Raw genomic sequence first — 6,000 nt, forward strand, 5'->3', positions numbered from 1 at the left:
TTTATTCCCAGATGCACATCTTCAATACCCATACAAACACTCCACAAAATAAGATGGTCCTCACTTGAAAACTGTGGGAGAAGTTGGGCGGACAAATTATGTACACTCCATAGAATATTAATTTCCAAATAGACTAAGTTCAACAACCTGTAATTTTCTCAAAAATTGTACAAAATTAAAATTCATCCCACATGCACATCTTCAATACCCATACAAACACTCCACAAAATAAGAAGGTCCTCACTTGAAAACTGTGGGAGGAGTAGGGCGGACAAATTATGTACCCTCCATATAATAATTATTTCCAAATAAAGGGACAAAACTCCTGGAAAAAAGGTCGAAATGGATCAAAATTGCTGTATGATCTAGAGTGACCCACAAAGAAGCTACACAGCAAGTTGCAGCATGATATGTGAAAGGGAAATGAAATTATAAAGAGAAAACCTCGAACAGACGGACGGACGGACGTACAGACATCGCTGTACCATAATACGTCCCGTCTAAAAACGGGCGTATAAAAACTTCATCATACATAGAACATTATCTTGTGTATAAAATCAGTTAAGAGACATAAACACCACATCCAGGTGATGATGGAATATTGCTTCATAAATATGGGAAGTTGAAGATGGAGAAGCTGAAGTCATCCCGTTTGTCATGAAGTGGAGTTGTTAGTTTGTCGATTACATCTATCTTAAATAAAGTATCTAAGTACGAAGCAGATGTGGAAGACTGTGATGTGGTGTATTTAAATGGGATATATCGAATCGACACATGAATGAAAATTATTATTGTTACTAGTAATAGATAAAACGTCGTCGATGAAATGTGAAGATAACGAACAGTGATCAACCTCATAACTCCTATAAGCAATACAAAATAGAGAGTTGGGCAAATACGGAGCCCTGGACACACCAGAGGTGGGATCAGGTGCCTAGGAGGAGTAAGCATAATCTAAATATCGACTTGAGGGAAAGAGCAAAATATTTTTTTCTGGCGTAGAAGCTTTTGAAGGAATTCTGCCTGATAAGAATATAAAAACAAGTCAGCTAATAAAGGAACACAATTCGTATCCGTGTGAATTCTAACATATTGTTGAAACACTTTATCGCCAAAGAATACGAAGATGTCAAAAAGAGATTCCAGCAACTGTCTATGATGTCAAAATGTTTAGTCTTTAATTTATCGTGAAGAATGGCTGTGTAAAGTGTTGAAAGGTCATATGTTTTGATGTTAATTTGATTTACACCACTTCTGACATATGTTGTGGCACAATGCGTTTGAAGTTTCTCCTTCACAACTTTTAATATTTTTGTGAGGAGATATGGAATGGGTAGGGCATGTAGAGGATATATGGGCTTGGTAGAGCATGTACTGGATCCAGATCTATCTTTGTGAAGATTTAAGAAATCCAGTATTGGTACGGTAACGCATATTCCTTTGATATTGAATGTGTTTAAAGCTGAGGCATGATTTTGAAGAATTTCATCTTTTGAAAGGGCAGTTGGAGTATAAGTACGATTACCAAAAGTGGAATCAATGCCAAGTTCGTTTAAAATACAGTTGTAATAATGAGTCTTACAAACAAAGACAATGTTGTTAAAAACTTTGTCAGCTGGAACCAAAACATATTCCCAATGTAACCTATCTAATTCTTTTATCACCTCTGGTTTACTAAACACACTAATGCATAAAATAAACATTTAATAAAGCTTCAAGCTACCCTTGGGTATGATTTAAAGATCACAAATCTGTATCGTGTGTGTGACTATATCCTGCATTCAGTACTGCAGCACATCTACGACGCATGATTTTAGCCGGTTCCACATTTTCTGAGCACCAATTCTTCCTAGACCATTCTGAATAGTGTTTACCGCAGTTAAAATTTGACGTAGGACATTCTGTCTTTCAAACTTTTATTTAAATTCAAATGAAAAATATTCAACATATAAACATATACCTTTCTTTTTATGCCCCCGAGATCCACGATCGGGGGGCATTTTGTTTTTGTCCTGTCTGTCATTCTGTAATTCTGTCTGAAACTTTACTCTTGCTAATAACTTTTGAACAGTAAGTGCTAGAGCTTTGATGTTTCACATCCAGGAGTATTCCTTGTGACAAGACCTTTCCGTGGGTACCAACATTTTTTACCCTGTGACCTTGACCTTGGAGTTTGACCTACTTTTTGAAAACTTTAACCTTGCTAATAACTTTTGAACAGTAAGTGATAGAGCTTTGATATTTCACATGAGTATTCCTTGTGACAAGACCTCTCCGTGGGTACTAAACCTTTTGACCTTGACATTTGACCTACTTTTTAAAAAATTGACATTGGTCATAACTTCTAAGTGGTAAATATTAGAGCTTTCATATTGCACATGAGCAATTCTTGTGACAAGATCTTTCTACTGGTACCAAGATATTTGTCCTTGTGACCTTGGCCATCTTCGGAATTGGCCATTATCGAGGGCATTTGTGTTTCACAAACACATCTTGTTTGTTCTGTATGTCTCTCAACTAATTCGATGAGATTTGATCACTGTTCGTTGTCTTTACTTTTTTCATTCATAATGCTTGATCATAAAGAGAAACTCTCAATAATTAACGTTAATTACTATAAAGATTTTTGTTTTATTTTTATTTTAAATTACTACAAAGATTATTTTGTTTACTCTAAGCATCATGATACATTGCATTAAGTATTTTAAGCACAGTCTTCTTAATGACGATATTTGGTTAGTCCAGACTCTAATTCTGAATGTTTTAACCTGTACATTGTCTTCATAGACATGTCACATCCTATTCTACAATCAAATCGGACGATATTTCATAATCAGTAATTGTCTAAATATAGTTGTGTAGTAATTTCTATTGCATGATTTAGACTGTAGGTCTGCTCCAACATAATTAGACATAGACAAAGATGTAAACTAGCATGTTTGATAAATCACATATAAAACTGATAGGCAACAAATACAACATGAAATGTCTGCTCTTTGTCGTTGGTTCAGGTATCTTTTACGCGTTTAGAAAAAATTATAAGTGGCCATCATCAAGAACTACAAAGATACTTTACATGGAGGTAGACACCAATGCTACACTAAATATGAAAGTAGTTCTTGCAAGTGCTACAGTGTATGTTCATATTCTGCTGTATATGCTAAAAATGACAGTTAAAACACGTTTACGCAACCACTTGCACCTTGAACATGATAGCCCCATATACTTAATGATAATGATTAATATCGTTATTAATTCAAAATAAACCCTCTCTTTCGTTTTGCTTGGAAATTATATCTATCTGGCCATTTGTACTCCATTAATATACATTGTTTATGTTTTCATATCGCGTGATTTGCTAGTCTAGATAAGATAATTGTTACTTGAATTCCAATAAGTGTGACACGTGATTTATATTTTGCATATTGTAATTTTGTTTTGCATTTGCTACAAATGTTAATTTCAACACAATCTGACTTAGTGCTTATTTAGTAAGACTTAGAAAAAACAGCAAACTCATGGAGATGTTTAGGGAGGAAAACATAAGGTAGGTATAAAGAGGAAAGTATAGCTATCTTTTTATATTAGTAAAATTCTCTTTATATTCCTCTGTTGTAAGAAGATTGCTTCAACATATTTTAGCGCTTTGTCGATAAAAAGGAAGTGAATTCTGGAGCTCGTGGTACCTGTAGTCAGTATCGTGATAGTTCAGATTTAACAGAAAAGATTGTAGGCATATGGTATCGCATTATTCTTATTATCCAAGAATTACAAGTATAAATTTCGATTGTTGTCTAACGAAGCAGACAATTACATGAAAATGATTGTCCATCATGCTAACTATTATCGCTGATATCACGCATGCTCGATGATAATTACGACGCCATAATAGCATGACGTAATCACTAACAAACTTTATCATATTTGCAAGGAAATAATCGGCATTTTTGTCATTCTTATGCAATAGTTGCTTTATAATTTAGTGGCGAATGGTATTATCTTTATTAATTGATATAGTTAGCATCTTATAACTGGAAATAATTCATTACAAAAACAGTTTCGCTCACTTCCTTTCTTCTTGAATACGGAAGAGTTTATCTTACAGCACGTTTATGGATTTTAAGCACGTTGTATTATTTTGCTTCTTAATTGTAGAATGAAAGGTGAGGATAACGAACAGTGATCAATCTCATAACTCCTATAAAGGTGAAGATAACGAACAGTGATCAATCTCATAACTCCTATAAAGGTGAAGATAACGAACAGTGAACAATCTCATTACTCCTATAAAGGTGAAGATAACGAACAGTGATCAATCTCATAACTCCTATAAAGGTGAAGATAACGAACAGTGAACAATCTCATAACTCTTATAAAGGTGAAGATAACGAACAGTGATCAATCTCATAACTCCTATAAAGGTGAAGATAACGAACAGTGAACAATCTCATAACTCCTACAAGCAATACAAAGTAGAGAGTTGGGCAAACACGGGTCCCTGGATATACCAGTGTCTCTTAGGTATGCATATTTATTTATTTCTATGTATATATCCATATTTTTATGTTTGTGTTCCAAACTGTTTTCAGTTATGCATGCTCATCTTAATATAGCTAGTCCCTGTGTATATATATGCATGACTTGTGATGTCTGTATACAATTATGCGTCCTGTTTTATTTCAAATTTCTGTTTTTATGTCTATGCATGCAATTATATATCATTAGTGCTTTGTGGGGGTTTTTTTTAAATGCTATATAGTCGGTTAAAGAGCTCTTAGCTCATGTTTATTGTTTACCTGTATATAGTTATCCGACTTTAAATAAAAATTACTTACTTACTTACTTACTTACCAGGGAGTGAAATCAGGTGTCTACGAGGAGTAAGCATCTCCTGTCGACCGGTCACACCCGCCGTGAGCCCTATATCTTGATCGGGTAAACGGAGTCAATCAGTGTGCCAAGAACGGCTTAACAATCGGCATGAAACACGTCAGACAACATTTGACCCAATGTTAGGTTGTATTGGCAAATTATATCGTTATAACGACCATAGAATTTGCGAAATGCTGACTTTAAACGAGATTGTTGAAACCCCTGCAACCTCAACTTGTTTATCACAATACGTCTTAGCATAAAACATCTTTGACAACAACTCACGAAGTTCCGGAACATGAAAAATACAGAGGGAGTAAAATATATTTGACAGCAACTCACGATCGTTCCGGAATATGAAAAATACAGTGAGAGTGTTTCATTGTTGAAAATATTTGTTTTCGTCGATTGCTTTTCCCTGATTGTTTTGACGCAGGTGTTGCTTTTTGTTCTTTTTACTATCCCCCTTCTGTTTAACCATGTTTGGTCAATTACAATATTTCTATTGAAAAATGAAAAAGGTTGTAATTTTTATCAGTTGGCAAAACGTTTCAATCATATTCACATGATCGTATCAAAAATGTGACAATTGGTTCGTGTGCAATTGAAATCTTATATATATCACAGCAGGAATGTCACGGGAATCGATATCGGGCTCCTTTCTATCACCAGGTATATCATATATCAATAGACTTCCGTTATAATGAAAGCGTTCTACAATGTATATTACATCAAATCATAATTCTGATTTATGTGAATTTGAAAATAGGTGTTTACAAAACCAACTGGTATCCTGATAAAACAAAGATTACATATTGATTAACGTCCCTCTCGAGAATTTTTCTCTCATATGGAGACGTCACCATTGCCGGCGAAGGGCTGCACAATTTAGGCCTATGTTCGGCCCGTACGGCCTTTGAACAGGGAGGGATCATTCACGTGCCACACCTGCTGTGACACGGGTCCCCGGTTTTTACGGTCTCATCCAAAGGACCATCCCATTTAGTTCCCTCTTACGACAGGCAAGGGGTCTAATGACCTATTCTAACCGGCATCCCCACGAGTTAAAATACAACAAAGAAATGCAGCAAAAACCGTAACTATCTTAATTTATCTACATGTATTTGG

Source organism: Ostrea edulis, chromosome 9, assembly GCF_947568905.1.
Source record: "Ostrea edulis chromosome 9, xbOstEdul1.1, whole genome shotgun sequence".
In the NCBI taxonomy this organism is placed as follows: Eukaryota; Metazoa; Mollusca; class Bivalvia; order Ostreida; family Ostreidae; genus Ostrea; species Ostrea edulis.